The sequence below is a fragment of the Amblyomma maculatum genome, chromosome 1, assembly GCF_055883805.1.
Source record: "Amblyomma maculatum isolate TAMU_Amacu chromosome 1, ASM5588380v1, whole genome shotgun sequence".
In the NCBI taxonomy this organism is placed as follows: Eukaryota; Metazoa; Arthropoda; class Arachnida; order Ixodida; family Ixodidae; genus Amblyomma; species Amblyomma maculatum.
In genome coordinates this window covers 315,930,152-315,940,731 of record NC_139344.1, presented here as the reverse complement: position 1 = coordinate 315,940,731, position 10,580 = coordinate 315,930,152, and positions in this window count along the sequence as shown.

Below are 10,580 nucleotides of genomic sequence, written 5' to 3'. Positions count from 1 at the left end.
GCCAGTGATCGAGGGTTAGGTGCTGTTCTCTGCCAGAGAGATGACGACGGTAATGAGCACCCCGTGCTCTACTTGAGCAGAAAACTGAGTTCTAGAGAGAGGGCTTATTGCGCGTCAGAGAAAGAATGCGCTTGCATTGTATGGGCCATTCAAAAATTGCAGTGCTATCTTGGAGGGGCCAAATTCACCGTAGAGACGGACCATTGTCCCCTGGCTTGGCTGCAAACTGCGACATCGAAGAACAGTCGCCTTCTTAGGTGGAGCTTGATTTTACAGCAGTACAATTTTGAAATAAGATACAAAAAGGGGAAGTTAAATGGGAATGCCGACGCGCTTAGCCGCTCTTTCTAAGCGGTCCGAGATGTTCCTCACCATGTATCCAAATTGATAATCAGGTTTTTTTTTTTTTTTTCGTGCGCTTGTATATGTGTGGCTATGTAAAGCAGCACGTTTGGTTTTCTAGGAATACGTGGGTCCTGAACGTCTTGAGAGTGGGCTTTTCTCGAACAACAATGGCAGTTTTCTTTTGACCTGGTCTCTTCAGACGGGAGCCGAGTGCTTGCTTCGACATGTGGTTGAGTTTCAGACAGCTCGAACAATTTGGCCTACAACAATCAAGACAACGCGACAAGCAACAGCGAGCTTCAAGCGTTCACGTGCAGGCCATTAAGTCGTCTCTTCATGCAGCAGCTGGGACTGCTGCCCTCCGAGACTCTTCTGGCGGGGGAGGAGGCTGTTACGACCAAGCATCCGCATTTGCGCGCTCTATTGTTCGCCTGTGGGCATGGATAAGTTTTGTGAATATGTGGTGATGGTCCAATGGCTCTAAGTGAGCCTGTTTCCAGGAATCCTGTTTTGTAAGCATGTTTTGCTTTGTGGACAACCTGCAAATGCCAAATTGACCCTGTCAAGAGAACGTCTGGAAAAACACAAAGAAACGTCCCCCTGAGGGAAATAGCAGGAAGTGCTTTCTTTCTTTTGTTCACCCTTCCAGTCGAGAAGTGCTATCCTCCAGTGATGAATGCCTCCTATCCAAAGGAGACGACAGAGTGACATGTCCGCTGACGTGCAGGACAAGAAAGGAGCATGACTCATACGGCCATTAAGTGATTTCCCGGGAATGCAGGAAAGATTTGCAATTGTCGAAAAGGGACCATGTTGGGAGCCCTATGCGGCGCCACGTGCACTCGGGTTTCTGAGAAGTAAAACCCCTTGTCAGAACCAGCCTGTGGTTTCTTTGCTGAAGAATAGAAATGTACCTCCTCTCCTCGCCGTTCCCAAGCTTTTCCCGCCAACAAGTGATCACGCCCAACGAATGAATGCCGGACCAGTCAGTGCTTCAGACCATCAGTGCAGTGATGTGTTCGATTGGATGCCGATACCTGAGGGGCGTGCCCTGGATTTGGTTGGTCAGCATCTTCAGAGAGGGGCTGGACATAGGGGGTTTTTAAGGACGCTGCAGAGCACGAAATGTCGCTCTGGGCCCTGGGTAAACGGCTCATCCAGTCGCTTCTCGCTATGAACTCTTAACGCTTGCCATTTTGCTGATGTACCCTTCTTTTTCGTGTAAATAATCTTGTAAATAAGTTTCTCAAAGTGCCATTAAACCTGCTTGTACATATTTTACCAACTTCGAAGATTCAGTCCTTCTTCAACCCCGAGTCTCTGCACGCTACCAAGTGAAGGCCGGGTCGACGTAGCCCCAGCGTCACGACAGGCTCTTGCCAAGAATCCTAATCTCATACAGCCGAGGCTGGCAACCCCTACAGGACGCGCAATGCTTAGCCAAATTAGAACCTTCCCCCGCAATTCACTCGCACGTGAAATCATGGAAGCGTACTTTATAAAGATAAGAGGGACTGACTGTATCAGTGAGTCTTCTGTAGTGCTCTACAGCAGTGAGGTATCTTTCCTCGATAATATGATCTGAAATGAGTATTCCATTGTCCACTGTTTGTAACCTGCTTCGGACGACCTGTCTTTGGTATTAGTGGCGTTTTTTTTTTTTTTTTTTTTTTTTTTTTTTTTTTATATATATATATATATTTTTATATATAGATTTTTTTACCTTGATTAATTTTTAGATTTTGACTGCTTTTGCTTCGTATACATGACACTGCCTTCGCTACGAGATATTGACTGCTTTTGCTACAATTTGTTTTGTTGGTTACCCTTGGGTTTGGTGTTTTTTTTACCTTGGTCTTACCTTGTTGGTTTTTTTGTTAAAATGCTTTTGTTACCTTGTTGTTTGTTCTGGTTTTTACGGCTTTTTGTTAGACTGCTTTTGCTTTGCTATGGACACTGCTTTTGCTACGGGGGATTGACTGCTATTGCCTCTTTGCTAGTTACCTTTGGTTATTACCTTGTTGTGAGCTCTAATTTTTACGTTGTTTAGTTTTGACTGCTTTTGCTTGAAGTCTTCACAATGCTTTGCTACGTTTGACTGTTGTTAAGATATGTATCGTTTATTTATCGCTTCCTTGTTGTGTTTATTCACACATGCCTAGGCTTGTCATAGATGAATTTTGATACCGGGTGGGGTGAGTGCGTTGGGGGGCTATGAACACCTGAGTGGCCGAGGGTTTAAATATACGTTCCTCTTTTCTTCCAATAAACAGTTGGCAGTTAGCGCTCGTCCTGTACCCTGTCTTGTGTGTGTTTTTGTTCGCGCTACTATAAGATGTCTGAAGTACTGCACCAACTAGGCCGACAACACATCTTACTGAAGCATATTTCTTCTACTGCGGGCCCATCTTTATGTGTTTCCTCTTCCTACCCTCAAGTGGACACTTTGGTCACGTACATAGTCGCTTCCACGGTTCGAGCAAGGAGCCTCACTTTCTGCCTCAGGAACGGTTCGACGCCGGGGGATGTAAGTGCGATTTTTGGAATTGTTAAGCCATCACCGGGGCATGTTAAGCGTGTGTGCAAGATACTAAGGTCCGAAATGTGGCGGCAAGTCCGGCTTTTCCAGGACTGGTTACGTTTAGCTTGCTATGCCCAGCATCCAGGGTGGCTTGCCGAGCATATGTTACGTGTACATAGACGCGTCGCCGCTCAGATGACAGAGAGATGGTGGAACTGCACCCTTAGCCAGTTGCTCAAACAAACAGGAACGAGAAAGGCTGTGCATACCGCCAATCATGGCCTGACGGTGTTGGGAGACGTGGCTATCCCTGAGAAGATTTCCAGTGTGCTGAAGAAAGGACCAAAATATAGTTATGAAGCTTCAGTACAAGCCCACGAATTGCTGGCGGTGAATCGAGGTGTGGCCAGGAAAGCAGATGGAGAGAACCAGCAGAGGTGCCTTTTAGAAGGCGTTGATACTCTGTCGAGATCGGTTGGCATGACTTCTTCCGCAAGAATGCGACAAGAAATGGGAGCTGTGGTTCGCTTCTTCAGGCAAAATGACCTACATTTGATGCAGGCTGACAAGGAGGGGGGATTTGTCGTTGTACCCACCGGTATCTTCAATATGAAGGCAACTGAAGCACTAAGGAAGAACTTTAGACAAGTCAGGAGCAGCGTTACAAGAGTAAAGAGCAAGGCGGAGCGATTGTGCAAAGACTTGGGCCTTTCACAATTGTCAGCAGCGATTGGAAAGTGTAAATCTGACTCGTTAAGTGTATTTTTTACAGCAAAGACTGTGGTTTCTACTTGGACATAGGCCACGAACCACCGCGGGTTCGAGCGTCGCGCGAGCCGAAGCCCCGATCAGCCGTCACCACGCGCACACTGAAACACTGCAGCGCGCACTCAACCTCCATCGGGAGGAGAGCACTTCGCTGCAAGGACACAAACCTCCGAGTTCACAAAGGAGACGTTTATTGAAACGCCATCCTCCAGCGGCACACACACACATACGCACACACATACACATATTTACAAACGCACATACGCACACATATACACATATTTACAAACGCACATACACACACATACGCAGTCACCGTGTCAAGGGAGCGCGCGAGGAGCTAGGCTCCCCTGCGCGCACGAAGTGACACGGAGTGCGCGCCGCAAGCACGCAAGGGCGTGCTGTGATCTCTCTCGCAGTGACCAAAGGGTTCCTTTGAGAGAGTGTGGGCAACCACCGCAAGGTACGCCTGTCGCGGATCGTTGGATCACCATCGACAGGCTCGAGCTTCGCTCTCAGGTAAGACCCGGAGCAGACGAACTCGAGTACACACTGGTCTGCGCGGACAAAGGCCGGCAGACAAAAACAGTAGCGTACGCACCTTGCGATGTCTCGGAGGAGTCTCTCAGAGCTCCGCTCGGACAGTCGCGCGAGCGCGGCTGTCGAAGCGGTGCCGTGTTCCCGCCAAAAGGCGCCAATGGGAACAGCCACTGGGACGCCAGGGCGGAGCTGTGGCCCAAACGACAGTGACAAGTCGTTCGAGCCCCTCTCCGCAGCCTCAGGCGGGAGAAAGGGAACGGGGAGAACAACTGGGAAGCGGGCGGCGGCCGCGCAAAGGGCAGCCGCAGCAAGCCCGAATCCCACATCCTCCTCTCCTTAATTGCCCTCCTACCCATCAGTGAAAGCACGCGGCAGGTCCCCAGCATGAGGAAAAGAATGCTATCCTCACGCAACAAGTCAACTACACTTCAGTTCCAGCAAGAACGATCTCGAAAAGACACACTCAAGAAAGACAAACATTAGCAAGGCGCACAAAAAAAAATGAACAAGATGACATGAAGAATAATGTACAAAGTTGCGGAGGCTAAGTAACGACTATGTACAGAACACAATCATGTACAGAACACAACTATGTACAGAACAACTATGTACAAACACAACTATGTACAGAAGTCCCAAAGATCGTCGGTGCAGCTCAGGGAGCCTGCGGTGACTCACCGCTCGTTGACTTCTGGGTGGCCAACGTTCACCCTTGGCTGCAAACGATCTCAGTCGGTGGTGGTACAGGTTAGGTGCAGGAGCAGCGAACACGCCGAAGGGGCCCCAGGCGTTGAAAGTCCGTGACTCCGTGGCGATCCAAGGCGCACATGGGAAGACCGCGCGGGGCTTCCTTTCCACCGCGCTCCGCACACGCCGGCAAACACACATGGCGCGACGTCGTCGCCTCCACGCCCAGGCACACACACGCACAGCCACTCACACACCAAAGGGTGATGCCGACCTTCCGCGGCGAACCTGTCCCGAGCACCTTCGCAACCACGGCGGCCTTGGGTGAAAGGGGCATCGTCCATGCTCCCCGTCCCCAAACGGCCCGAACTTCATTTCCACACACACCGAAAAGCCGCGCGTCGGGACTGCTAATGAGCAACCCTCGCAATTTCAAGAAGAAAGAGGAGAGAAGACGCGCTGTACAAAAGAAGGCACTCACTGTACGATATTTACAAGATAAGAAGCAAGAATAGAAACAGAAGAAAGCGAAAAATGGGAACAGAGGCACACAAAACAAAACAAAAAAATAATAAAGCACACAGGCTGGAACTGAGCGAGCCAGAAAAGGGAGAGGCCAACCTTGCTTCCGGGTAGGGTTGAACGAGCAAGCTCGCTCGGTGAAGCGGTATGCCTTCGGTTGCGGAAAAGGCCCGCCGTCCGGCATCAATCACATAGGTGACCGTCGCCTCACCTTGTACCGGTGCGGGGCACGGCTGCGTTCCACCGCATCGGATGTGCCTCGGCGCTTGCCTGTGGTGACAATGGGCACCAGCGCAAGCTTGTCAGACCGTTACGCATAGGCCTTCAGGTCTGCAATGTAGGCACGGCTGGCTTTCCCCATAGGGGGATTCTCCAGCAATGAGCCCCTGCTTGTTACTGGGGAAATGCCCCATGAAATCGCAGGTGGCCATCTGCCACGGACGCACACTGTCAGTTGGTTTCGTCATGCCCGGTGGCTTGCCACCCCTCGACTTCTCCATTTGACAGACATGGCAGGAACGGCAACAGCGGAAAATGTCGCGCTTCATGCCGGGCTGTAGTCACCGATTGACTCAGTTTCTTGAAACCTTGGAGCCATTCAGATGACCAGCCAATGGTTTGTCGTGAGAGAAACGCAACAGAGCGCCGCTCAGACATTGGGGAATAGCCACTTCAAATGGTTCATGGACTCATCATCCGTGGCTATGTATTTCAGCGCGAGCCCGTCATGGCCCAGCAAATATGAATCCCCGGGGCACGCCGCGACACACGCTGGCTCGTGCCCCCCTGCGCCCGCTCAATACAAGTAGCGTAACGGCGCTGCGCCCGCTGCAATACAAGCAGCGTAACGGCGCTTCGTCTCCCAGAGACCGTCGCTGACATCGCGACAAAACGGGTCATTCTGCTGGACCGTCGTAGCTCTTCATGGCTGAAAACGATCCCAGTCATCTCAAAGGAGAGCCTGGTTTCGTCCCCCCGCAGGTTCGCAGCAAAACTTCCGCTGGCATCGGCGTCTCAGATGTGCTCACAAAGAGCTTTCACCCTCGCCTGCTTTGCGAAGCGCTGCTTACCCGGATAGCGGAATGGGGAACCCGTCTGCGGGCGTCCCCTCCGTGCCGATCTGCGGCTCGTCCGCTGTTTCGCCCCCTTCGCCCGCCGTCCGTAAAGACGCCGCCGCGGGCGAGTGGGGCACGGGATAGCGCGTCAGCTACCACGTTCGTTCTCCCCTGTAGATACTGCACCGAAAAGTCGAAATGCTGTACCAAGAGAGAATGGCGCGCCAGCCGGCTCGCAAGTTCAAGGAGCCGCATCAGCCAACTGAGCGCGCTGTCGGTCCGGTTTCCAGAGGGAGCCCGGCCGACGCCTCGCCGTTCCCCGAACAGAAATGTCTGCAAGTGGGGTACGGGCGCTGTTGTGCGAAGATGCCGGCAGCGGCGGCGTCGCGCACATTGCTTCCGCAACGGCGTAAAGCTGAAACAGCGGAGGCATATGGTCAACGGTCGCACCGCAGGGTGGTCCGAAGAACCATGTAGCGTGTTTCAGTGCCTTTGCCGAGTGCCGCGCAGGGGGCGGCAGGCATGGCGCATGAGCTTGATCGTCAAGGCGACCGGCTCGGCCGATGTGCTGTCCAACGACTCATGGAGCCAGGGACAATTCACGTTGGGCGCCAGTTGTGGTTTCTACTTGGACATAGGCCACGAACCACCGCGGGTTCGAGCGTCGCGCGAGCCGAAGCCCCGATCAGCCGTCACCACGCGCACACTGAAACACTGCAGCGCGCACTCAACCTCCATCGGGAGGAGAGCACTTCGCTGCAAGGACACAAACCTCCGAGTTCACAAAGGAGACGTTTATTGAAACGCCATCCTCCAGCGGCACACACACACATACGCACACACATACACATATTTACAAACGCACATACGCACACATATACACATATTTACAAACGCACATACACACACATACGCAGTCACCGTGTCAAGGGAGCGCGCGAGGAGCTAGGCTCCCCTGCGCGCACGAAGTGACACGGAGTGCGCGCCGCAAGCACGCAAGGGCGTGCTGTGATCTCTCTCGCAGTGACCAAAGGGTTCCTTTGAGAGAGTGTGGGCAACCACCGCAAGGTACGCCTGTCGCGGATCGTTGGATCACCATCGACAGGCTCGAGCTTCGCTCTCAGGTAAGACCCGGAGCAGACGAACTCGAGTACACACTGGTCTGCGCGGACAAAGGCCGGCAGACAAAAACAGTAGCGTACGCACCTTGCGATGTCTCGGAGGAGTCTCTCAGAGCTCCGCTCGGACAGTCGCGCGAGCGCGGCTGTCGAAGCGGTGCCGTGTTCCCGCCAAAAGGCGCCAATGGGAACAGCCACTGGGACGCCAGGGCGGAGCTGTGGCCCAAACGACAGTGACAAGTCGTTCGAGCCCCTCTCCGCAGCCTCAGGCGGGAGAAAGGGAACGGGGAGAACAACTGGGAAGCGGGCGGCGGCCGCGCAAAGGGCAGCCGCAGCAAGCCCGAATCCCACATCCTCCTCTCCTTAATTGCCCTCCGCAAGCACGCAAGGGCGTGCTGTGATCTCTCTCGCAGTGACCAAAGGGTTCCTTTGAGAGAGTGTGGGCAACCACCGCAAGGTACGCCTGTCGCGGATCGTTGGATCACCATCGACAGGCTCGAGCTTCGCTCTCAGGTAAGACCCGGAGCAGACGAACTCGAGTACACACTGGTCTGCGCGGACAAAGGCCGGCAGACAAAAACAGTAGCGTACGCACCTTGCGATGTCTCGGAGGAGTCTCTCAGAGCTCCGCTCGGACAGTCGCGCGAGCGCGGCTGTCGAAGCGGTGCCGTGTTCCCGCCAAAAGGCGCCAATGGGAACAGCCACTGGGACGCCAGGGCGGAGCTGTGGCCCAAACGACAGTGACAAGTCGTTCGAGCCCCTCTCCGCAGCCTCAGGCGGGAGAAAGGGAACGGGGAGAACAACTGGGAAGCGGGCGGCGGCCGCGCAAAGGGCAGCCGCAGCAAGCCCGAATCCCACAAGACTCACAAACCGGATATTCCGTTTAGAACAATTGTCAGTGAAAAGGGCTCTTGGCAGATCCAGGTCAGTCGGTTCCTTCTTAAACAATTGAACAAGCTGCAGGTAACTGACCCTTTCGTCACAAAAAGCTCGAAAGATGTAACAGAGTACCTGGGGCACAACCAATCAATCGGGTTCGCGTTTTCAGTGGATGTCGTAGACCTTTTTTACTCCATACCACACGCGGATTTATTCGCATCGGTAAGGGCATGTGTGGAAGAACATGGAGAAGTGTCATTCCAGAATTCTGTAGGCATGTCATTAGATGATTTTATGACTCTTCTGGAATTTTACCTCAGCAGTACCTTTATTTCATTTGACAAAGAGCATTATCTGCAACGCCGCGGCATTTGCATTGGGTCATGCGTAGCACCAGTACTAACCAACATCTTTTTATCGCATATTGACCAGTCATTGACGACAGCCCTAGATGGCACCAAGATTTTAAAAGTGTTCAGATACGTGGATGATTTTCTAGTTCTGTTGAGCATAAGCCATGCTATGACGTTCCAGGATACGGTGAATGATGTTTTAAATCAGTTTAGGCAGCATGGCAAAGGTTTAACATTTACCCATGAAATGCCTTCGAAGGACTGCCTACAGTTTTTAGACATCCGCATAATCATTTCGAACAGCCATGTTTGCTGGTTGTATCACCCCAGAGTTCAGAAGGGTCTGTTGCCCTATAGTTCGGCACACTCGAAAATAGTTAAAAGGGGGATTGTCTCTCTGTGCCTGGAATCCGCCCTCATGAAGTCATGTCCGCACAAAATGCAGGAAAGTTTTAATGATCAGGTGGGCAGGCTTTCTTCTGCCGGTTTCCCCTGTGCGATCGTGGCGGCTGTGGCTGAGACATTGCTGCAAAAGATAAAGGGAAAAGCGCGGCAAAGGGCTGAAAGCAGAGGCAAACCTGTAGTCATGCCGTATGTGCACAAGGTGTCGCACAACTTGAAGAAGGTGGCGGGGAGGTACAAAGTGCCGATGGTGTTTTCAGCACCTTTCAAAATGGCAAAGCTATGCCCCCGTATCGCCAAACAAGGAGCAAAGAAGAGCGGCTGTGGCAAGAAACATGCTAGGCCCTTTGCGGAATGCGCCATCGGAGTTGTCTACGAGATACCATTGTCTTGTGGAAAGGTGTATGTAGGCCAGACGGGACGCTGCGTGAACGATCGTGCACGGGAACATGACTTATCATTAACAACGGGGGAAGGTTCTAATTTGGCTAAGCATTGCGCGTCCTGTAGGGGTTGCCAGCCTCGGCTGTATGAGATTAGGATTCTTGGCAAGAGCCGCAATTCACTCGCACGTGAAATCATGGAAGCGTACTTTATAAAGATAAGAGGGACTGACTGTATCAGTGAGTCTTCTGTAGTGCTCTACAGCAGTGAGGTATCTTTCCTCGATAATATGATCTGAAATGAGTATTCCATTGTCCACTGTTTGTAACCTGCTTCGGACGACCTGTCTTTGGTATTAGTGGCGTTTTTTTTTTTTTTTTTTTTTTTTTTTATATATATATATTTTTATATATAGATTTTTTTACCTTGATTAATTTTTAGATTTTGACTGCTTTTGCTTCGTATACATGACACTGCCTTCGCTACGAGATATTGACTGCTTTTGCTACAATTTGTTTTGTTGGTTACCCTTGGGTTTGGTTTTTTTTTACCTTGGTCTTACCTTGTTGGTTTTTTTGTTAAAATGCTTTTGTTACCTTGTTGTTTGTTCTGGTTTTTACGGCTTTTTGTTAGACTGCTTTTGCTTTGCTATGGACACTGCTTTTGCTACGGGGGATTGACTGCTATTGCCTCTTTGCTAGTTACCTTTGGTTATTACCTTGTTGTGAGCTCTAATTTTTACGTTGTTTAGTTTTGACTGCTTTTGCTTGAAGTCTTCACAATGCTTTGCTACGTTTGACTGTTGTTAAGATATGTATCATTTATTTATCGCTTCCTTGTTGTGTTTATTCACACATGCCTAGGCTTGTCATAGATGAATTTTGATACCGGGTGGGGTGAGTGCGTTGGGGGGCTATGAACACCTGAGTGGCCGAGGGTTTAAATATACGTTCCTCTTTTCTTCCAATAAACAGTTGGCAGTTAGCGCTCGTCCTGTACCCTGTCT